At 49.7% G+C, this 24,428-nt stretch overlaps 1 long non-coding RNA gene across 4 annotated transcripts; it reads left to right on the top strand.

The window, feature by feature from the left end:
• Positions 1-5,407: 5,407 nt before the first annotated feature.
• LOC130705780 (uncharacterized) lies at positions 5,408-19,880 on the top strand. Of its 4 annotated transcripts, XR_009006176.1 has the most exons (5): positions 5,408-10,920; positions 11,115-11,267; positions 11,490-13,490; positions 14,015-14,120; positions 14,389-15,043. It is a non-coding gene; the product is annotated as an uncharacterized LOC130705780 (long non-coding RNA). The 4 variants fall into 4 exon arrangements; XR_009006177.1 differs by lacking the exon at positions 14,389-15,043 and adding an exon at positions 19,744-19,880 and having other exon boundaries at positions 5,408-11,267; XR_009006178.1 differs by having other exon boundaries at positions 5,408-11,267; positions 14,783-15,043.
• Positions 19,881-24,428: the final 4,548 nt, after the last annotated feature.

The raw sequence follows: 24,428 nt of genomic DNA, 5'->3' as shown, positions 1-24,428 counted from the left end.
TGGAGTGTCACGGCCTTAGTTAGGGACAGTGTCACGGCCTTAGTTAGGGCTAGCATCAGAGCCTTTGTTAGGTATCATGTCAGGGCCTGAGTTAGGAGTAATGTCAAGAACTTAGTTCGGGACAGTGTCAGGGCCTTAGTTACGCCTAGCATCAGAGCCTTCGTTAGGTATCCTGTCAGTGCCTGGGATAGGAGTAGTGTCAGGGCCTTAGTTAGGGCCAGTGTCAGGGCCTGAGTTAGGAGTAATGTCAGGGCCTTAGTTAGGGCCAGTGTCAGGGCCTGAGTTAGGTGTAGTGCCAAGGCCTTAGTTATGACAGTGTCAGGGCCATAGTTAGAACTAACATCATAGCCTTTGTTATATATTGTATCACGGCCTGAGTTAGGAGTAGTGTCAGAGCCTTAGTAAGGAACAGTGTCAGGGCCTTAGTTAGGACCAGCATCAGAGTCTATGTCAGGAATCGTGTCAGAGCCTCAGTTAGGAGTAGTGTCAGGGCCTGAGTTAGGTGTAGTGTCAGGGCCTTAGTTATGACAGTGTCAGGGCCATAGTTAGAACTAGCATCATAGCCTTTGTTATATATTGTATCACGGCCTGAGTTAGGAGTAGTGTCAGAGCCTTAGTAAGGAACAGTGTCAGGGCCTTAGTTAGGACCAGCATCAGAGTCTATGTCAGGAATCGTGTCAGAGCCTCAGTTAGGAGTAGTGTCAGGGCCTTAGTTAGGGACAGTGTCGGGGCCTGAGTTAGGTGTAGTGTCAGGGCCTTTGTTAGGGACAGTGTCAGGGCCTTGGGTAGGACTAGCATCAGAGCCTTTGTTAGGAACAGTGTTAGGGTCTTAGTTAGGATTAGTGTCAGGACCTTCTGTTAGGTACAGTGTCAGGTCCTGAGTTAGGAATAGGGGTAGGGCCATAGTTAGGGACAGTATCAGGCACTGACTTAGGACGAGCATCTAGACCTTAGTTAGAGACAGTATCACGTCCTTGGGACTAAATTCAGGGCCTGAGTTAGGCATAGCATAAAGGCTTTAGTTAGCATAAGAGGCAGGAGGTTAGCTAGGGACAGGGTCAGGTTAACGTGTAGGGATAGTGTCAGGGAATAACCTAGGGATAGTGTCAAGACTTCAGTTACTGAGAGGATCCGGGCCTTCTTTAGAACCAGTGTCAGGGCTTCAGGTAGGGACAGCGTCAGAGGCTGACTTAGGGAGAGCGACAGGGCCTGAGTGAAGCATAACGTCAGGGCATTAGCTAGGGACATTTTCAGGGCATGACTTAGGAGCAGCATCAGGGCCTATGTAGGATCAGCATTAGGGTCTTAGTTAAAGACATGACTAGGACCTGAGTTAGGAGTAGTTTCAAGGCCTTAGTTAAGAACAGTGTCAGGGCCTTAGTTAGGACTAGCATCAGAACCTTTGTTAGCTATTGTGTCAGGGAGTGAGTTAGGGACAGGTTTGTGGCCTTTGTTAGGACTACGTTTAGGGTTAGGGTTAGAGTTAGGGTTTTAGGGTTGGGGCTAGGGTTAGGGTTAAGGGTTAGGGGCTGGGGTTTAGGGTTTAGGGTTTAAGGTTCAGGGGAGGGAGAGGGTTAGTGTTAGAGGGTTAGGGTTACATTTCCAGAGCACTCGAACAGCATCAGGACCACATTTCTAGACAGTCCAACGTGCCATGGAAGTCTTCGTCACGGCCCTCGTCTGAGGTAACATGAGAAAACACTCTGCTTAGAATTCTTCAATGACCGCATACCTGAAGTCACCTTACTCAAGGAGAAAGTCAGCATCCTACCATGTTCTGTCGCTCACGGGAAACCCAACGTGAGCAATTGCCTTCAGGTAAGGCCCTGAATTGCCATGCAGAAGCGGAGGTGTGCAGCAGTTTCCATGAGGCCGTAGCCGCTGCTCTGCATTGCTTTAACGTCAGTACGCTTTGCAGGACATCTAGGAGCCTCGCGTGGGCACCCTATTCCCTGCAAGGACGCTGAGTACCCTCAGGCCCCCATGGGCCTGCTAAGCCACATCCAGGCCCGTAGCCCTTCGGAGCCACTCTGTGTATGCCGAGTGTAGGGCAACAGACTGCACTCTTTCTTGGGACAGCTTGATTTCCCCAGCATTCCCACAGGTCCACGAACACCGTTCTAGCAGGGCCAACATGCCGTGCAAGTCTGACTCATTGCCCTAGGCTGAGCTGCACTGAGAAAAACACTCGGATTCGTATTCCATCTGGGACCCCCTGTCTGAAGTCACCCTGCCTCCAGGAGAAAGTCGGCTTGCGTTCCGACTGCAACTAAAGCCCAGTTCCTCGTGTAACACTGCAGGCTTTTGAAGAGCCACAGGCCTAGAGGCCTAGCTGGGGCGTTCATTGGTTGAGTCAGTTCGCGAGATGCGCAACACTCTGCTTCGAGGAGTTGATTCAGGGAAGGAACCACTGGGTAACCTGTGTCTCTTTGGACTTGTTAGAAAGCACAGGGATGTATGCTGCATGTGCCCATGGAAATGGGGGCCTGATGGAACTATCCTTGCTTTCCCAATCTGAAAGCTCCATTCATGCTGCCTTGAAGCTACTTGAAATTGACTGCTGTTGACAGGCCACTAGCCACTGTAGGCATGGCTCTGGGAAGACAATGAGTTTTGTATAGCTAAGCCGGGTGCTTCGATGGCGGGGGTGGAGCTAATCCTGCCACGCTCTAGAGCTAATGGGAAACTCAACGTGAGTACTGGCCTCGAGGTAAGTCCCTGAGTAACCGCGCAGAAAGGGCGGCATGCAGCTGTTTCCATGAGGTATTAGTCGCTGTTCTGCTGTATTTTATTTTATTTATTTTATTTTTTATTGTTGTTTTAAGATTGATTGATGGATTGATTGATTGCTATATTGGGTTTTCGTTTCTGTGCTAGGGCTCTCTCCAGTTACGGTAAGTGGGGGCCACTCTTCATCGCGGTGCGTAGGCCTCTCAGTATCTCAGCCTCTCTTGTTGCGGAGCACAGGCTCCAGAGGCGCAGGCTCAGTAGTTGTGGCTCACGGGCCCAGTTGCTCCGCGGCATGCGGAATCCTCCCAGACCAGGGCTCGAACCCGTGTCCCCTGCATTGGCAGGCAGATTGTCAACCAGTGCACCACCAGGGAAGCCTCTGTTCTGCTCTATTTTAAAGGAAGTACCCTATCCAGGACTCTTAGGCCCCTCGGGTGTGCATCATTTTCCCTCCAGGATCCCTGAGTGCCTCCAGACCCCTGTGGGCCTGCTGAGCAACATGGAGGCCCAAAGGTCGGTCCCTCGGAGGCCCTCTGTGCATGCCGAGTGATGGGCAACACCTTGCACGTAACATAAGGAGAGCTACATTTCCAGAGCACTGGAGCAGCCTCAGGACGACATTTCTAGGCAGTGCGACCTGCCATGGAAGTGTTCGTCACGGCCCCCGTCTGAGCTGCCGTGAGAAAACACTCTGCTTAGAATTCTTCGAGGACCTCGTACCTGAAGTCACTCTGCTGGAGGAGAAAGTCAGCATCCTCCCATGCTGTGGCGCTAACGGGACCCTCAGCGAGAGCACTTGCCTCGCGGTAAGGCCCTGAATTGCCATGCAGAAGCGGAGGCGTGCAGCAGTTTCCATGAGGCCGTAGCCACTGCTCTGCATTATTTTAACGTCAGTACGCTCTGCAGGACATCTAGGAGCCTGGCGTGGGCACCCTATTCCCTGCAAGGACACTGAGTACCCTCAGGCCCCCATGGGCCTGCTAAGCCACATCCAGGCCCGTAGCCCTTCGGAGCCACTCTGTGTATGCCGAGTGTAGGGCAACAGACTGCACTCTTTCTTGGGACAGCTTGATTTCCCCAGCATTCCCACAGGTCCACGAACACCGTTCTAGCAGGGCCAACATGCCGTGCAAGTCTGACTCATTGCCCTAGTCTGCGCTGCACTGAGAAAACACTCGGCTTCGTATTCCATCTGGGACCCCCTGTCTGAAGTCACCCTGCCTGCAGGAGAATGTCGGCTTGCGTTCCGACTGCAAGTAAAGCCCAGTTCCTCGGATAACACTGCAGGCTTTTGAAGAGCCACGGGCCCGGAGGCCTAGCTGGGGCTTTCCTTGGTTGAGGCAGTTCGCTAGATGCAGAACACCCTGCTTCGAGGAGTTGATTCAACGAAGTAACCACTGGGTAACCTGTGTCTCTTTGGACTCGTTAGAAAGCACAGGGATGTATGCTGCGTGTGCCAGCGGAAATGGGGGCCTGATGGAACTAGCCTTGCTTTCCCATTCTGAAAGCTCCATTCATGCTGCCTTGAAGCTACTTGAAATTGACTGCTATTAACAGGCCACTAGCCTCTGTATACAAGGCTCTGGGAAGACAATGAGTTTTGTCTAGGTAGCCGGATGCTTCGATGGCCGGGGTGGAGCTCATCCTGCCACGCTCTAGAGCTAAAGGGAAACTCAACGAGAGTACTGACCTCGAGGTAAGTCCCTGAGTAACCGCGCAGAAAGGGCGGCATGCAGCTGTTTCCATGAGGTATTAGTCGCTGTTCTGCTGTATTTTATTTTATTTATTTTATTTTTTATTGTTGTTTTAAGATTGATTGATGGATTGATTGATTGCTATATTGGGTTTTCGTTTCTGTGCTAGGGCTCTCTCCAGTTACGGTAAGTGGGGGCCACTCTTCATCGCGGTGCGTAGGCCTCTCAGTATCTCAGCCTCTCTTGTTGCGGAGCACAGGCTCCAGAGGCGCAGGCTCAGTAGTTGTGGCTCACGGGCCCAGTTGCTCCGCGGCATGCGGAATCCTCCCAGACCAGGGCTCGAACCCGTGTCCCCTGCATTGGCAGGCAGATTGTCAACCAGTGCACCACCAGGGAAGCCTCTGTTCTGCTCTATTTTAAAGGAAGTACCCTATCCAGGACTCTTAGGCCCCTCGGGTGTGCATCATTTTCCCTCCAGGATCCCTGAGTGCCTCCAGACCCCTGTGGGCCTGCTGAGCAACATGGAGGCCCAAAGGTCGGTCCCTCGGAGGCCCTCTGTGCATGCCGAGTGATGGGCAACACCTTGCACGTAACATAAGGAGAGCTACATTTCCAGAGCACTGGAGCAGCCTCAGGACGACATTTCTAGGCAGTGCGACCTGCCATGGAAGTGTTCGTCACGGCCCCCGTCTGAGCTGCCGTGAGAAAACACTCTGCTTAGAATTCTTCGAGGACCTCGTACCTGAAGTCACTCTGCTGGAGGAGAAAGTCAGCATCCTCCCATGCTGTGGCGCTAACGGGACCCTCAGCGAGAGCACTTGCCTCGCGGTAAGGCCCTGAATTGCCATGCAGAAGCGGAGGCGTGCAGCAGTTTCCATGAGGCCGTAGCCACTGCTCTGCATTATTTTAACGTCAGTACGCTCTGCAGGACATCTAGGAGCCTGGCGTGGGCACCCTATTCCCTGCAAGGACACTGAGTACCCTCAGGCCCCCATGGGCCTGCTAAGCCACATCCAGGCCCGTAGCCCTTCGGAGCCACTCTGTGTATGCCGAGTGTAGGGCAACAGACTGCACTCTTTCTTGGGACAGCTTGATTTCCCCAGCATTCCCACAGGTCCACGAACACCGTTCTAGCAGGGCCAACATGCCGTGCAAGTCTGACTCATTGCCCTAGTCTGCGCTGCACTGAGAAAACACTCGGCTTCGTATTCCATCTGGGACCCCCTGTCTGAAGTCACCCTGCCTGCAGGAGAATGTCGGCTTGCGTTCCGACTGCAAGTAAAGCCCAGTTCCTCGGATAACACTGCAGGCTTTTGAAGAGCCACGGGCCCGGAGGCCTAGCTGGGGCTTTCCTTGGTTGAGGCAGTTCGCTAGATGCAGAACACCCTGCTTCGAGGAGTTGATTCAACGAAGTAACCACTGGGTAACCTATGTCTCTTTGGACTTGTTAGAAAGCACAGGGATGTATGCTGCATGTGCCAGCGGAAATGGGGACCTGATGGAACTAGCCTTGCTTTCCCATTTTGAAATCTCCACTCATGCTGCCTTGAAGCTATTTGAAATTGAGTGCTGTTGACAGGCCACTAGCCACTGTAGGCATGGTTCTGGGAAGAAAATGAATTGTCTCTAGCTAAGCCGGGTGCTTCGATGGCCGGGGTGGAGCTCATCCTGCCACGCTCTAGAGCTAAAGGGAAACTCAACGTGAGTACTGGCCTCGAGGTACGGCCCTGTGTAGCCATGCAGAAAGGGCGGCATGCAGCTGTTTCCATGATGTCTTAGTCATTCTTCTGCTTTATTATAGAGGGAGTACCCTTTTCAGGACTCCTAAGCCCCCTGGTTGGCACCCTTTTCCCTACAGATCACTGAGTACCCCCAGAACCCTGTATGTTTGCTCAGCAACAGCCAGTTCAGTTGGCCCTTCAGATGCCCTCTGTGTATGCCGAGCAAAGGGCAACATGCTACACTCTTACTTGAGAGAACTAGATTTCCTCAGCACTCCAACAGCTTTAGGAAAACGTTTCTACCCCGTCTAACATGCCATGGAATTGTCCCTCATTGCCCTATTGTGAGCTCTACTGAAAAAGCACTCTGCTAAGCATTCCTTCTAGGACTTCCTACCTGAAGTCACCCTGCCTCCAAGAGAAAGTCGGCTGGCGTTCCAACTGTGAGTAAAGCACATTTCTTCGTGTTACAGTGCAGGCTTTTGGAGCAAGCACAGGCCCAGAGGCCTAACTCAGGCATTCCTTAGTTGAGGCTGTTCGCTACACACAGAACACCCCGTGTAGAAGCGCTGATTCAGGGAAGTGCCCAGTGTGTAGCTCGTGTCTGTTTTCACTTGTTAGAAAGCACGTGTAAGTGTGCCACTTGTCCACCTGGAAATGGGGGCCTGACGGCAGAAGCCATCTCATCAGAGGTGTTGGGAGTGTGTAGAGGCCTTATATTCCTGTTGTGTGTCCTGCAGGCATCCCATGAAAGACCAGAATCTAGGTCAACTTGGGCAAGCCACTTAAGTGAGCCTCAGCTTTCTTTATTTGTAAGGTGGGCACCACAGCGCTTCCCTCCCGTATGCATGGCGAAATCCTGGCAACAAACGTACACCATGTGGCCCCACTTTGAAATCTTTAAAGAGGTCTGCCAATAAAAGTGTCTGTAGGTTGTACCTTCCCTGCAATGCGACACCTGGTCCAAGGTGGAGAGGTTCAGGAGTGAGCAGTTTGCCCTTTACATGAATGGACAGAGCTCAGCCAGCGGCATCCCTTCACTGAGATCCTGGCTGCCGAGGTCCACACTTTCCATGTATCCAGGCTAGTTTCAGATGGAGACTGAGAGGGCAAACAGGCAGGTGTAAGGATGCAATCCTCAAATCTTTGGCTTCAAATAATCCATCCCAAACTGCTACCCGAGCCCCCCAGTATCAAAAAGGAAACATGTTATAGACCCAGAAAAATGTGTTTCCCAAAAGGCCTAGGTTTGCCCTCATAGTCATCAGTATCTAAAATAGAAGTAGCACTACACTTAAAATCTTAAACTTCTATGTATATAGGGACCAAAGGCATTTTCATCAGAAAGAAAAGGGATTTAATAATGAAACCACAGACAGATAAATTGTTTTCAAGCCCCTGATAAGAGAGGGGAGAAATGTCAACTTCATGGGAGTTGCAGAATCAGCAGTTAGGATTTTTGGATGCCAACACTGGGGGAGAAGAGACTCCAGCCTGTACCCTTCCCGCCCACCCTCCGCAGTATGCCTGGTTAGGAGGTGAGTCCTGCAGGCGCGGTGGCCCCTGGGCTGGCCGGAGCGGCAGGGTTAGTGCAGGGGTCCCTGAACAGAACAATTTACCCTCCCTCCCCAGAGACACCTGGCAATGTCTGGAGGGTGGGCTAGCGGCAGGTGGCCAGGGACGCTGCTAAACACACTGCAATGCCCGGGACAAAGCCCACCACAGGGAACAATTCAGCCCAGAATGTCAGCAGTGCTGAGGGTGAGAAAGCTATGCACGTGGCAATGCTGGCCTCCAGGAGGAGCTCAGGAGACAGCGCAACCCCCTTCCTGCCCACAAGGGGGCGATGGTCCTCTCCTGTAGCTTGTTCCGATTTAAGGGCCTTTTGCTGTCCGCTGCTGGTGAGTAACCCAGTGCCCTGGCTTTAGGAGTCGGGGCCTGAGGGCCTCGTTAGCTCCCCGAATTCTGTGCACTCAGAGTGCGCTTCGCCCCCGCGCTCCCCGCTGTTGTAGAGCAGGGTCTGCAAAGCCAGGAGGAGGGATTGCTGGATTTGGCGCTACCAGGCTTGGTCTTGGCGTCCCTGGTAATGCACAGGGTGGTATCTGGGGTAGAAAGAGACGAATCAGGCCGATTAGCAGCGAGGTGGCGGCTGCTGTGCGGAGCGCCCCTGAGTCGCGAGGCTCCGGGACCCGCTGGTCAGCAGCAGAGGCGTGACGACGACGAAGCCTCACCCCGTGCCCCGCGGCCTGGGCCTTTCGGAGCTGCCCTCTTCAGAAGGCTCTCCCAGGTGCAGACCACCCCATCCCCAAGCCCCAGCACGCTGGCCACTCCGCACTGGACACCTAGGGGTAGTGCGGGGTGTGGTGTCCACGCCAGACTGACGTCCAGGTCAGAGGGGCTCAGCCTGAGGCTGAAAGGAGATGGATGGATCAGTAGGTTAGTGGTGGTATCTTTTGGGAGGGAAGCACAGGGAATTTTTACTTCTCAGTTATCTTCTGCATTTTAAAAACTTCTGCCATGAGTATGCATTTCTGTAACCAAAACCTTATTAGAGTGGAAGCTTAGCGAGGCAGCTTTGCAAAAGGACCCTGCCTGACTCTTGACCCGCCTGTGTGCCTAAATGCGCATGCAGCTGCGGCTTGGTCAGCAGTGGTGACCTCCTGAAGCTATTTACAACCTGTAAACGGTGTGTGCTCCTCCACGGGATATCTCAGTTCTCTGACTCTCAGGTTCTTCTTCTGTGGAGAAAAAGGGCAGATATGTTCTACAAATGTCCACAGTTCCCCGTGGAGAAGGTGCCTCTGGGCATGAACATGTGCTGGAGTGGCATGATGCTGGGGTCTGCCCCTCGCAGCTCAATCTCAAAGACTCCAAGCAGAGCCACCTACTTTATATTTTTCTTCCCTTCTGAAGACATTGGCTGGCACTTGGCCTTGGTCCAGGGTGTACGCCTTCTTCAACCTGTTGACTGCAGAGTCCTCACATTGCTTTGGGCTTGGTCCAAGTCTGTGCTTGAGTGGAGGACGGGGCTTTGAGAGGGTCCACACGCCCCTCCTTCCCAGCCACGCACCTTCTTTTCCTTGCCAAGCTCTCCCTTCTCCTACTGTGACAACGAAGCAGCTGCTTCAACCTCTTCTGTAACCTGGGCTCTCCCATCTGTCTTCAGTTTTTCCCGTGCTCATAGCTGGATAGAAACCTGCTGGGGGGTGTTTTTCAGACGAACTTGAGTAACTTGCCCTCGTAGATTAGTTAAGAGCCTGTAGGTCTCGAAGGGATTTGTGGAAAAGACCCAGCAGAGTCTGCGAGAACCCGAGGTGGCTGTGGCTGGAGCCAGGTGAGCCACAGGTTAGGGGCGTCTGGGCCTCATCCTGTGTGAGGGTGGATGCGCTACTGCTGTCCTCTGCCTCGGGCCCTCATCTGTGAAATGGGGGAACAGTGAGGACTGCCCTCCCGAGGTCGTCATGAGGCTTAATGTGTGAATGCACTGACCACTCAGAGCAGCCCTCACCGCAGGGAGAGGTGTGTGTGTGTGTGTGTGTGTGTGTGTGTGTGTGTGTGTGTGTGTGTGTGTGTGTGTGTGTGTGTGTGTGTGTGTGTGTGAGTGTGAGTGAGTGTTTGCAGCCACCGGGCTTCGCTTTTCTCCACCAGCTCCTTCTTCACGGGGAAGCAAGGAGAGGCATGGGAGGGAGGGAAGGAGAAGACTAGAAAAAGGAGGCAGAGGGAGGTCCCTGGGGAAGGGTTTCTGCCACTCATGCATGGGTGGCCTGGGCTCCAAACTTGGGGTTTTACACCAGGGCGTGTGAGCAAGGGGCGGCGGCCAGGGGCAGAGCATTTGCAGACCGTGCGTAGGTCTGGACAGAGCAGGAAGACGCCAAGGCTCTGCCTCCTCCCAGCTGTCAAGGCCCGAGGCAACAGGTCACCCCTTCTGAGTCCCTGAGAAATTGGGAGGTGCTAGTCCAAGGGCACAAAGTTTCAGTTATGCCAGATGAAAACAAGTTCTGGAGCTCTGCTGTATAATATGGTGCCTGTAGTTAACAATACTGTATTGTGTGCTTAAAATTTACTGAGGATGGCTCCTATCTTAAGTGTTCATACCATACACACAAAGAATGATGATAATAGGAATAATAATAAATAAAGGAATGAATAGGTCGGGAGGACACCTTTGGAGTGATACATATGTTTACGGTGTAGATTGTGGTGATGGTTTCATGGGTGTAATCTGTCTCCATACTCACAAAGTTGCATGTATTAATCATGTACAGCTTTCTGTATGTCAATGATACCTTCATAAAGTGGTTTAAAACAATAAAATGGGGGGGGAATATAGTCACTCCAAGTACTGAGCACGTTGCCTGTCACAGTAAATAAGGAAATAAATGTAATTATGGTTTAACCTTAGCTCAGGACTGAGAGTGGGTCCCACAGGTACTTGGCAGGTGGTGTCTGTGGCCAGCTCCTCCACCCTGGCTCAGCACTGCTTCTGTGAAGCACAAGGGCTCCCCAAACACAGAGACCAGCTCCAGGTGCACACTCGTGACAGAGAAGGTGGGTTGGTCGCAGACACCTTGTTTTGGTTACTTGCTATTCCTTCCTCCACACACCCTTTCATTGTCCTGGTCCTTAACCTTTAACTCCTGTAAGAAACAGGGTTTGCAGATTTCTGAAGACATTTTGCAGTGTGCAGACCTGTTTCACCTTTGTTCCCCATCCTTGGGTCTGGAGATAAAGGCGGGAAGACAGTACTCCATGAAAGCAACAATCACAAACCTCAGGTATGCTCACCCTCAGGTGCCTCAGACTTCAAAGAAATGGCAAACTAGGCATCTCATTTTATACATGGCCGTCTTTAAGTACACATGTATGTACATAAAATGAAATTGTACTGAAATAAATCTTATTGCTGAACGTTTGCTTTTCGGAAGACACTTTGGTGTAAAAGTTCCTAAGAAAATTTGTTTTTTTAAAGGACCAAAAGTGGGGTGAGTGTTTCATGGGTAAAGACCTTTTTCGTAACGAGTGAAGGTGAAATGAGCAGACTGTGCAACTCAGATTCCAGCTGCATCCCCGTCACTACCCTCGGGAGTGTGCCGGAAGGACCCCAGAGAGCTGGCCCACTGGGGTGAGCTTACAGCCTTGGGGCCCCAAACTGGAAGGATGGTCAGCATTCCTGGTGCTCTGGGTTCAGCAAGACCTGACTGAGGTGGGTGGGAGGTGAGTGGGAACACAGTTTTGCCCAGAGCTATCTCGTTGGCCTGTGTTAGAGGGGGAACAGAAGGTCAGAGCAGGCCTGGGTGAACCCCAGGTGCTGGCTGAATGTAATTTTTTTTTTTTTTTAATAAAGGGACTCTCTTTTCTGGTTGTTGGCTGAGTATGTAATGTCCACTCTGGGTCATCTAAGGGCCAAGACCAAGTACTCTGTTTCTGCTGTGACCCGTGCTTCTGCTACCACGTGCTGCACAAGGTAGGTACCTCAGAGTCCTAGCTGAATAGCTCATAGAGAGACAGGTCTCAGCCTTGCTTCTCCACCTGCATCTTATAGAGGTGGAAAGTAGGAACTGCAGCCCAGCAAGCCACGGACCCAGGCAATGCTAAAACTGCAAAGTCACCTGTGTTGATTCCAGCCAGCTTTTAGTAAGTAAATCCGTGACTCTTGTAAGAAGAGATTTCAGAAGATGTGTACCTTCTACAGAATTCACATTTAGTGAGGGGCGTGTGAAAAGGTATACACAATTTTAATCTTTTTATTTTACTAATAGCGTATCTTAATGATTGAAAAATAGAAATTCCTGTAAATAAAAAGAAAACCAGAAAGTACTCATACTTTACACACCTAGTGTTCACGATCTAATGGGCCTGCTTCCCCTTCCCCTCTCTCTTCTATCTGAGCCTCCACGATGGACGGGACTCACCTGGTACAAGTGACGCGGGGTCGAGCTGGACTGTTGGTTTTCTGCTCCGCCTCTGCTTCCTCTCCGCATCCTGGACTCTAAAGAAGATGAATGAAATGTCTGCTCTGGTTGCTGGCTGTTTCATCTCCAACTTAACCTCAGTCTGTGGTTGTGGAGGGCCTCAGAAGTCAGGAAGGTCCCCCGCCGCCAACATGGGGAGGGTGGGGCCGGACCCAGGTTCCAGCCCAGCCCTGACACGCAGTGCGCTCAGTGGGACATGTTGGCATGCATGCAAGGTTGTAGCGCTGCCAGCCCCCATATGCTGCCTTCTTGAGGGCTGGCGGTGCCCTTCAGGACTGGCTGCATCGTTCGTCCCATTTGAGTGGGCAGTAGTAGATAATAAAATCTCAGAATATCCCTTGACCCGTGACCATCCAGGCAGGCATCTGTGGTCCTCCAGCTCAGGCCTGCCTGGGCCCTGTCAAGCCCCTGTGGCCAATCACTGAGCTGACCTTGCTGCTGGGCAATTGAACAGCTACCTGGGCAGCGTAGACGGCCCCTTGGGAAGTTTCAGTTCCCTACATCCATGTGATTGAGAAACGGGCCTCCTCCCTCATAGCCTCTCAGCCTTCTGAGAGGAAATAACCCTGCAGACATTGAGTGTGGCCCTGGCCACAAGCAGCATACAGCAGACCGTGGCCCTGCAATCCTCTGGCCTTCGGGTTGTTGCAAACCTTTGACATTCATACTCATTACAAATCAAAGGTATGGGAGCAAGTGGCTTCCCAGCTGGTGTTCGCACTCTGAGGCCACGTGGTCTCCAGGAGCCACGTGCATCCGGGCCCAGTCCCCGCGGCCCCCAGAAAGCCAGCCGACTGTGGATTCCACGGTATAGGATCATCCTCGAGACACTGCTCCGCTGAGTAACAGTTTCCTTACCACCTACCGTTTGGTTTCTGTTCTCTGTAAAGGAGAGAGCAGAGACTGGGAAATGAGTAAATGTGTTCTGTGGAGATGGGTAATTAATATAGTCAGAGCGCAGGTGTGACTCCTGGGCTCCCACCTCCCAGGGACACGAATGAAGTCTGTGTGCCTTTTGAGGTACACTGGCAATCAGGGCCAGCCTCTGATATGAGGCCCCGATGCCCAAAGCAAGAGTCTTGAGTTTACCACCAACAGCGAAGTTGCTATTTTAGCTAGTGGAAGAGCTTCCTGCCATCAAGGGAGGACAGCAAGAGCCCTGGATGGGTGACCACAGTCACTGACCTTAACTGAACCTCTTCTTTTCTGTTAAAATGGACATTGAGTGGGTGTCGCCTGCAGTTTCTGGAAGCCCTGGATGCAGTGAGAGAGATTTTTCCTGTGAATGGGGCCACCCAAAGGCATTTAGCAGGACAAAGGATTGGCGGGAGACCAGATCACACTGCAAGAGAGTGAGCCACCAGAACTGCCAGGTCCAAATCCACTCTTAAACCTGTCTCTTGCAGTTATTAATTTATTTCTATCGTTTAAAAATAATGTTTTATTTTACTTTAGTAAGTGTGTCCAGTCCATTGGAATCAAAAAAGTCATAGCTGATACATCAGAACGAATAATCCCTGAGACTCCCTTGGGTGCCCTACTGGATGGGGCATGGCTGGGTGAGATGAAGACACTGAGTAGGGTCCGAACTTAGGGGAACTGCCAGACTGCTGTGTCTCTGTTCCTTCCCTGTCCCAGGAGAGCGAAATCCCAGAACAGTGAAAGGACAAGCAAAAGGGGGAAGAGGTCTTTTGGTGGCTTAACTGTTCTGTTTGTATTTTCCTTTGTTATGTTCCGTTTTGTTAATGTGTGTTTTTACTAGGAAGTTACCCATTTTCTCTAGATTTCTAGTGTGACACAATAGGTTTCTCATTCTAGTTTTCAACCGAATTGTCACTTATTAACTGACATCCATATTTCATTTGGGTTTCCTTCATTCTAACTTTTTGTCTTCCAGGATGCCATCCAGTGTATCACGTGACATTTAGTCATCATGTCTGTTTAGACTCTTCTGGGCTTTCACAGTTTCTGAGACTGTCCTTGTTTCTATGACCTTGACATTGGTGAGTAGTACTGGTCAGATATTTTGTTGACTGTCCCGCTTTGGAATTTACTTGGTGTTTTTCTCAGGATTAGGCTTGAGTTATGGGTTTTAAGTAAGCAGATCACAGAGGTAAAGTGCTTTCTCATCACTTTATATCAAGGGAACAGGCTCTCAAGGCAACTTATCACTGTTACTATTAACTTTGGTCACCTGGCTGAGGTAGTTTGTCAGATTTCCCCACAATAAAGTTAAGTTTTTCCCATTTCCGTGCTGTGTGTCTTCTTTAGGAGGAAGCTACTTTGGGAACCAGCACTTATGGAGACAGGAGTTATCTCCACCTCCACAATCCATGGATGGCTGAGTGTCCACATCAATTATTTAGACTTCCACATAGGAGATTTCTATTCAACCTTATTGATCAAAACAAACAAACAAACAAACAAACAAAACCCTATGCAGTTACTTATTTTTACCAGCATGGACACCTGTGGACAGTTTTGGTTTGTTTGTTTTTCTTTGTTTTTTTAACTTTTTGTTATAATCCAGCAGTCCAGATTTTGTTGCTAAGTTCATTCCTACTTTGGCTATTGAGAGCTCTTTCCATTGGCTCCTGTTTTCCTTTGACATCATTCCACCCTGTGGACTTTTTTTTCTTGATACTTCCTTATTTTCTGATATAAGATTCAAGATTGGGGCTTCCCTGGTGGCGCAGTGGTTGAGAATCCGCCTGCCAATGCAGGGGACACAGGTTCGAGCCCTGGTCTAGGAAGATCCCACATGCCGCGGAGCAACTAGGCCCGTGAGCCACAATTACTGAGCCTGTGCGTCTGGAGCCTGCGCTCCACAACAGGAAAGGCTGCGATGGTGAGAGGCCCGCTCACCGCGATGAAGAGTGGCCCCCGCTCGCTGCAACTAGAGAAAGCCCTCGCACAGAAACGAAGACCCAACACGCCAAAAATAAATAAATTAAAAAAATTTAAAAAAAAGATTCAAGATTGTCCTGGCTCATATATTTACTGTGTCAGTCCTAGTGTCAGCCATTATTTCAAAGAGCTCTGGTTCCTTTTACTAGAGAATGTTATGAAAAAGTTACATATAGGAGCTGAAAGTGCTCAGCTGATAATGCAAGGAAATATATGCATGTATTCCCACCTTTGTGTATTGTTGGGTCTCAGGGAGGGGTGCTCCACAATGGCATATCAATTATTTTGAATTACAGTTCCTTAATAAATGGCTGATGCAAGAGGGACACTCTATCTCCTTGAAAGCAGGAAATAAGTCTCTCATGTGAAAGGTGCAGAAGCCTATATGAACAACCCTTGGTACTTCTTTAATTTACTACCCCAAGCCCAAACTCTGTTTAGATTCTTCACTAATTGAGTATCCCAAACCTAAGTTTCTTTGGCCAGTAAATTTCCCATAACTTTATTCTGTGATGAAATTAAGCCTCACTTTCTGTTACAGTTGGGGAGGGATCTGTAAAGCACCTTGGTTTTTAAAGCAAAGGTTTGTCACTGGAACAAAGTGTCCCCCCAAAATAGTCTGATGCTCAAGATGTCTGTGTTCCCTTCATGTGACAGTTCAGGGCAGGTGGGGGTCGGGGCCCGGGCTCTGTCCTCCTTGTTTCTCTTCCCGGCTTCCAGGTGGAGGGCTCCCACCAGCAGGGGACGGGGTGCCCACGTGGCACCGTGCCCTCCGTCCTAGGACACAGGCTGGCCAAGGCCCTCACCACCTCCAGCACTTCCATCTGGAGCTGCAGTGGGTGGGAAAGCTGGGAGGTGCAGGCTGGCTGTGAACAGGAAAAAGGGACGTGGGCTCTGGTGGACAGCTGGGCGGCTCTGCTGTGGCAGGGTCACCCGGAAGCTGGCGCACAGCCTGTGGGTCCTGTGAAACACGATTACACAGCAGCATGCAGTCTTTGATGCTTTGTGGTTCTGGAAATCCTATAGGAGGTGGTTCAGAGCAGATTAAGGTAATGCTCTCAGTGGAGGTGGTGAAGCCAAAGGTCTGCCCTTGAGACTGAAGGTGCTAATGTGGGTGTATATACAGGACAAAACCATCTCGTGTGAATGTAGATTGGGCACGTTTAAGATCAGTGCAGTTGTGGGGCTTCCCTGGTGGTGTAGTGGTTGATAATCTGCCTGCTGATGCAGGGCACACGGGTTCGAGACCTGGTCCGGGAAAATCCCACATGCCGCAGAGCAGCTATGCCCGTGTGCCACAACTACTGAGCCCCCACGCCTAGAGCCCGTGCTCCGCAACAAGAGAAGCCACTGCAATGAGAAGCCCGCGCACCACAGTGAAGAGAAGCTCCCCTCGCCGCAACTAGAGAAATCCCTTGTGCAACGAAGACCCAACGCAGCCAAAAATAAATTAATTAAATAAATAAAGATTTAAAAAATCTTTAAAAAAGGAAAAAAAATATCAGTGCAGTCGTGTTATGCCTAAAATCTCATATCTTGTGCCTTTCCTCGGGCACACCTTCCTCAGTTCCTGAGGCTACTGTAACTCACATACAGGGGAATGGAGAGTGGGCTATCTAGTGTGAGACCTTCTTTACCCTGTGTGTGAGTCTGCTCGGGGCTGCCATAACAAATACCACAGACCGGGGAGTTTGAACAACAGACCTACCTCCTAGTCCTGGATGCTGCCTGAGATCAAGGTGTCTGCAGGCTGGTTTTTCCTTGAGGCTTCTCTCCTTGGTGTGTAGACAGCCATCTTCTCTTCACATGATCTTCTGTGTCGTAATCTCTTGTGGTAGGACATCAGTCTTATTGGATTAGGATCCACCCTAGTGACCTCATTTTAACTTGATCACCTCTTTAAAAACTACATCTCCAAATACCGCCACATCCTGGGGTCCTGGGGGTTAGGGATTCAGCATGTGAATTTTGGGGGGCACAACTGAGCCCACAGCATCCTGCTTAGGAAATAACGTGCCTGGGTCCTTCCTTCCCTCAAGTCCCATGGGGATCATGCGATAGCTAAGGGAGAGGCCACTCGTGCAGTGTTTGTGTCCCAGTTGGGGAACCCTTCTCTGCTCTCTTTGATCAGGCAGCAGCAGTGCCAGCCCCATCCTGAGGTGAGCAGTTCTGGGGTTTCCTGCCGTGTCGCCTGGCCGGCTGAGGTGCTCATTGTCAGGGAACCAAGAGCCACCAGCCTAGTGGGGATGCCGGGGACTCTCAGGGCCTTGGCAGATGTCTCTCCCAGCAGATACTCTAGCGAAAGTGGGGAAACATTTGGGGATTACATGTGGGAGAGAGTCACAGTCTCGTTTATGCTTCAGAAAGACCATGTTGGGGTGGGATGTGAGACGCACCGTGGGGACAGGGAACTTTGTCAGGGCCTGATGGAGGAACCAGGCAGTAGATCGGGCTTGGGCCAGGGCTGTGGGTGTAGAGGGGAATTAGTGTGAATTTGGAGGAGGGGGTCGCAGGGTATGAGATCAGCTGGTGCACAATTCTCTGGTTGGTTGATGGTGAGGTAATAGGGTGGTGAACAGTATCAATTCTTAGGTGCCAGTAGGTCTGGGGGCTCTTGATCATCAAGTGCAGTAGTTAATGTCTTCCATCTGGTAGAAGTCTGTAAAACAACTCAGGAAGCGTGCATCAGATGCTGTTATCCAGGTACTTCATAAAATACCATAAAAGCCCTCAAACTCCATAAAATAAAGTCCACTGTTTGTGTACATTTTGCATTTAGTCTAGAGATTGCGTTCATTTCCACAGTTAACTTAGGTCAGCACCTTTTATCCCATCTGCTACAGTGAGTTTTTTCCATGCATTTCTAATACAGTTAGAGTCTGTCACATTGAGTATTCCATCCTGTAATACTCCTACACCGTAAATAACTAAATTTGAATAGAGTTTGATTGGCCCCTTGGTCTATACACATCTGTGGGTTTAGACAAATGCATAGTGACAGGTATCCATCCTAAAGTATCACATGGAACACTTCAAACCCCCCACCCCATGATCTGCTTATCATCTATGTAGCTTTGCCTTTTCCAGAATGTCACCAATGGGGTCATACTGTGTGCAGCCTCCTCAGCCTGGATGCTTTCACTTAACAATATATACTGAGGATTTATCCATGTCTTTCCATAGGCTGATGGTGCATTCCTTTCTGCTGCTCAGTAGTATTCCATTGCATGTGTATGGGAGGAAAAACAATTTTCACTCTGTCCTTCTAGGTTCTTGGTTGAGCCCCACCCCCGCCCTGTAATAAAAGCCAGATTAACAGGAGAAAAACAGATGTTTAACAGCATGTATACCTCCTGTATACAGGGGAGCTACCCAGAAAAATTGAGTCAGTCCCTGAAATGGCCAAACCCATCACCTTAAATACCAAATACCATGTTCAGATAAAAACAAAAGACCTTGGGGAAGGGGGGAAGACAATAGTGGCAGGTTATCATGCAAAGCACAGTAAACAAAGGTATTGTATGCAGATTTAAGTCGGGACTTCTCCGTTGATAAGAGTGACTTGAGATTTAATCATCCTTCTATTTCTGGTGCAAAGAGGGACACTCCGTTACAAATGGAGATTTCCTAATAAATGTCCTTCATAAAAGGTCAGTCTCTACTCAGTTTTTTCTATCTTTCTTTTTTTGAATGAGATTGAAATAATCCTTATGCCAGAGAGACATATATTGGCGTGGTGTATTCTGCTCGCCTTGATATGGATGTACTCCACTTTGCTTGTGCAGTCATCTAGTGAAGGATATCCTGATTTCTTCAGGTTTTTAGCCATTATGAATAGTGCTGCTGTGCATAATTGCATCCTTGTCTGCTTTTGGACATAGATTTTCAAAGCAGTTGCCTATATACTGGACGCATAATTGTTGGACCCCGAGGGGAGACTTGATTAGTTGTTGAAAAAAGCTGTGGAACTGTCTTGCCTCGTGGCTGTACATGCACCCCAGCTATGAGGAGGGGTTGCTCCTCACCCTCCAGCAGTCGGTGTTGCCATAGTTTTGGAGTTTAGCCATCCTAGTAGGTGTGCTGTGGTGGCTGACGATTTTAATTTGGAAATCCCTAATAGTATATGATTTTTTGTATAATTTTTGTATGATTTTTATCATCTGTATATCTTTTTTGGCCAGGTGTGTGTTCAAATCCTTACCCATTTAAAAAATGGGGTTGTTTTAGAGGTCTTTGTCCATTTTGAGTCCAAGTCCTTTACTGGATATGTGGTTTACAAGTATTTTTCTCCCAGTTTGTGGCTTGTCTTTTTTATCTTGGAGAGGCAGCAGTGAGTGGTGGCATGAAGTGAGATCTTCATTCCCTGCCCAGGAATTGAACCTGGGTCGCCTGGATGAAAACTAGGAATCCTAGCCACCACCTCTGCTAGCTCTTGCCCCCAGTGAAAAATGCATTTGTCATAGAGGTAAAAACTGTAAAAACAGGTACAAAGTTTATTATTAGAGACATAGCACAGCAACAAGTGGGAGAGCACACAGAGAAACCGTTTGTTTAGTTAAGACAGAAGCAAGGCAGAGATGCACACCCGGAGAGAAAGGGTGTGGACACCCTGCCTAATGAGGAGGAGTGCAGTAAAGAGGTGGTTAAGTCACTTATATAGGGCAGTTCTTCCGGGTCTCTGTTCACCTCTGGCCAATTATCTGCTTTCTTTTTCCACAGCTGCCCTGCCCTAGGACCCTCCCCAACATGCGTGCGCAACTTTTTTCCAAGATGGATTACAGACCAGAGGCCTATGGGACGACCTTAGCATCACCTATTTTGGGGTGGTGCCCCTTCCTTTTTGACCCCCAAGGAACCTTCTGCACATGAATGCAATGTTTCCGTTGCCCCAAGGATGAGAAATGTATGATCTCTTGATCTTTTAACAGGGTTTAGTCCCACTCTGTCCCTCCCATAAAAATGTCCAATGTCTGGGTTATTTACCCTATTTCTGTTGCTGGTTTTCATATCGAGGTGCAGACCTCGAAATGTAGATAGGAGTCCGGTCATAAATATGTAGTCCTAGAGCCCGTTTGTCTCTTGCTTCAGGAAATGTAAACAGGGGGCTGGTAATGAATGTCCAGCCTGGAGCCCATTTATTTTCTCACCCCAGGAAGTGTGAACCGGAGGCCAGTTGTAAATGTGTAGGCTGGAGACTATTTATCTCCTGACTCATTTTGACTTTCTGAATAAGGTCTTTGAGAGTAGAAATCTTTAATTTTATAAAGTCCACCATATTTTTTTTCTTTTGTGTTGGCCTTGTATGTTAAAACTCAAAGCTCGTGATCTATAGACGAAACCCAAGGTCATGTAGATTTCTTCTATGTTTCTCTGTAATTTTCATAGCCTTGCATTTGAAATGTCTGTGAATAAATTTGTGTGAATTTGGCATAAGTTTTAAAGTTCGTGTCTAGGGACTTCCCTGGTGGTCCTGTGGCTAAGGCTCTGTGCTCCCAGTGCAGGGGGCCTGGGTTCCATCCCTGGTCAGGGAACTACATCCCACGTGCCTCAATTAAGAGTTCACATGCTGCAGCTTAAAAAGAAAAAGGTCCAATGTGACACAGCTAAGACCCAGCGAAGCTAAATAAATAAATATTAAAAAAGAATAAGTAAAGTCTGTGTCTATAATCATTTCATTTCTTACGGTTTCTAGTTAATTGCTCCTTAACTATTTTGGAGAATTCATGGGTCATTTGGCTCTATTTCAAATTGAATTTCCACAGCAGAACGGATGTAGCAGAAGCCGGGTCTCCTCAGGACCCACTGGGGCTTTGGGACACTGTGGGGTCCGGTTCACGCTGACAGGAGCCAGGTGTCCTCTGGACCTGCTGGGAGGTGATGCTGCTAAAGGAAAAGGTGAGGAAAAGTGGGGGAGAAGGTTTTTGTGTCTGGTTGACTGCTGAGGGTGTCTGTCCTCAGACGACCAGGAGAGGAAGGGCTTCATGTGGAACACTGGGTTTTTAGCCAGTTTTGTGTGGTGTAGACAGAGTGCAGTGTTCTTTGGTGTGTGGTGTCCAGTTTTGCCAGCAACATTTATTGAGGGGGACTGTTGTTTCCCCAGTGTATGTTCTTGGCTCTTTTCTTGTGAATTAACTTACCGCATAACCGTAGGTTTATTTTTTGGGTCTCTGTCCTGTTCCTCTGGTGTGCGTGCCTGTTTTTGTGCCAATTGCACACTTTTTGGTGACTGTAGCTTCGTAATGTAGTGTGAAGTCAGGGAGGGAGGTGCCTCCAACCTGTTCTCTTTTCTCAGACTCCCTTTGGCTATTCAGGGGCCTTTGTGTTTCCACACAATGATAGGAACGATTGCTATATTTCTGTGAAGAATGCCATTGGAGTTCTGACCAGGCTTGCTTTGCATTTGAACATTGCTTTTGGTAGAATGGACATTTTAACAGTGTTCTTTGCATCCGTGAGCACGGGCTAGCTTTCCATTCATTTGTGTCTGTTTCAGTTTCTCTCATCAGCGTTTTACAGTGTTCGGTGTGCTTTCGCATCCTCGGTTCAGTTTATTCCCAGGTATTTGTTAGATGCAGTTGTAAACGGGTTTGTTTCTTCATTTCTCTTTCTGATGGCACATCACTAGTGTCTAGAAAGACAAGTGATTTTTAGAGCTTCCTTTGTGGCTCAGTGGTTAGAATCTGCCTGCAATACAGGGAACACGGGTTCGAGCCCTGGTCCGGGAAGATCCCACATGCGACGGAACAACTAAGGCCGTGCGCCACACCTACTGAGCCTGTTGCTCTGGAGCCCGCGAGTGACAACTGCTGAGGTCGTGTGCCACAACTAGTGAAGCCTGCTCTCTTACAGCTGTTCTCCGCAACAAGAGAAGCCACCGCAATGAAAAGCCTGTGCAGCGCAACGAAGGAGTAGCCCCTGCTTGCCGCAGCTAGAGAAAGCCTGCACACAGCAACGAAGACCCAATGCAGCCAAAGATAAATAAATAAATAATAAATATTTAAAAAAATTTATTAAAAAAAAAAAGAAAGAGAAGTGATTTTTGTGTACTGATTTTTTACCCTGCAACTTTATTGAATTCGTTTATTAGTTCTAACAGGTTTTTGGTGGTTTGATGTGGAAAATTAGAATTCAGATATCCCAACTGTTTCTACTACAGCCAGGTCATCCGCAGCACCCAAGACATAGTGGCTCCTAATATAATCTTCCCATGGTGCCTGTTAATAACACGTGGACCCTACAAGAATGATGAGCGTCACCACTTTAGGTGAACTGGATCTGGTTAAGCTTGGCCTCTATTATGAAGTTTGATGTCTTCTCTGCTTTTTTTTAGGGCATGGTTTTGACATGGTTCTTTTGGAAAAGTAATGTACTTCCCAGTAATTTCAAGTGTATAAAAAAACTATAAGCAGCAGTACAAAACACACCACCTCACATAAACTACTCCAGTGTGTTTTATGCAATACTGGGGTCCTCTCCCAGGGAACCAGCACATAAAGACCCAAAGACGAAATTTTATGGTTCCACCTTATAATCCTATCCACGGGCCCACTTCAACATTCACCATCTCCCCAACTCTATGGAAATGTCTTTTCCCATTCTGATCCAGTTTTCTTTCTCTGAAACCATTACTGAGACTTTCCCTCATTTTCAAAACCTTTATGGATTTAAAACACACGAGATAAGTATGATCTGGGTGACCTTATCTGCATGACCTCTTTGACTTAGAATGTTTTCAGTGTTCATCCATGTTCTAACATGTATTATCAGTGCTTCATTCATTTTTTCATTGTGATTAAAACTAACATTTAACATTTAAACCATTTTGAGTATACAGTTCTGTGGCATTGACTACATTCACATTGTTGTACAAATATTCTCACCATCCATCTCCTGGACCCATTCATTTTCCCCATGGGAAACTCTGTATCAATTTCTCTACATTTTTGCCAAAATTTGTTATTTTTAATTTTCTTGATTATAGGCCTTCTAGTGTTTGTGGAGGGGTATGGCGTTGTGGTATTAATGTGCATTTCCATCGTGACTAACGATGTTTAACATCTCTTCAGGTGTTTGTTGACCATTTGTATGTCTTATCTGGACAAAGGTCTTTTCAAGTCCTTTTTCCATTTAAAAAATTGGGTTGTGTGCGGGGGCCTGCAGCTCCGCCGCCCGAGCCGGGTCCCGCCAAGCGCTCGTCCTGGCGGCCTTGGCCTCGCTGAGTCCAGCCTGGAGCGGTCTCCGCGCCGCAGGGGCCCGCGCGCCGGGGCATCGCTAGCGGCCTCGCAGGGGCGCCGCTTCCTGCCTCGCGCTCGCAGGAGGGGGGACGCCCGGCCCCAGGCGACCGTGGCCGGAGTGCCGAGACCGTGCTGTGCCGTGCGGACGCGGCGCCGGCGGGGCGGGTCTTGCTCGGCATTGGCTGCGGCTCACCTGAGCGCGCCGGCGGTCCGCGCGCCTCTCCCGGAAGTGGGCGTCCCGGCCGGAGCGCACCTGGCACGGGGCGTCCTCGGGGCTCCTCGCCGTCGGCCCCCGGCGAGCCGGCGCGGTTCCGGGGAGCTAGCGCGCGGCGGTCAGGAACGACCGCTCCCGTGGGTCCCTGGCACCCTAGCGGCATCGGAGCGCAGAGCGGAGGACCGCGGGCCGCAGGTAAGGAGACGGGGGCTCGTGGGGGTGGGTGGAGGAGGGAAGCACGACTCACACCAGAGCTGTTCGGCACGGTCGCGGAGCCCCGTAACCTGGCGGCCGCAGGAAGGGCTCGCCTTTGAGTAGAAGCTTTGAGGACAGGCCCGAGCCTACCCCGTCCAATTTTACAAAACAACTGCTGGTGTAAAGCTCGCTCCCGCGCGGTTTTCGCAAGTAGCCAAGTGCCCCACGCGAGGTCTCTGCAAGGAGAACCTAAGAGGGCCTGTAGCCCTGAGAGACTTGCCCTTGGCTTATGGCAAGGCCAAGGGATTTATCCTGCATGGTGATTTCTCCTGCTGTGAACCCTCAAACCCCATTCTGGCCAGCTGGCCCAACTCTGCTTCCTGCACGTCTCCGGCAGGTCCTTGGCCGCCTGCTGGGATGGGAAAGGGAAGGGTCTCAGAATTGCATCTCAGAAACTTGCCAGGGGGCATGGATTGAAAAACATGGGGGCCATCCAAGCAGCAGAGAAGGGAGAAAGGCACTTTGCTGCCCTGTCATCGTGGAATCGGTGGAGCTTCTGCTGAGAGGGGCCTTTCCATGGGGACCCCATGCAGTGTGTTTGGTGTCTTGGAACTGAAGAATTAGAACCTGTACAATTTTCAAATTATGTGGTCCTTTAATTTAAAAACAAAACCCCCAGAACCTTTGCTTTATAAATTGAGGTCTGAAAATTGAAGGTCTGTTTTGTTTCCACTGTGACACTATATTAAGAAATGTGGATT

This window comes from Balaenoptera acutorostrata, chromosome 19, assembly GCF_949987535.1.
Source record: "Balaenoptera acutorostrata chromosome 19, mBalAcu1.1, whole genome shotgun sequence".
NCBI lineage: Eukaryota > Metazoa > Chordata > Mammalia > Artiodactyla > Balaenopteridae > Balaenoptera > Balaenoptera acutorostrata.
Note: the sequence above shows the minus strand (reverse complement) of the source record. Positions and strands in the feature narration are given on the sequence as shown.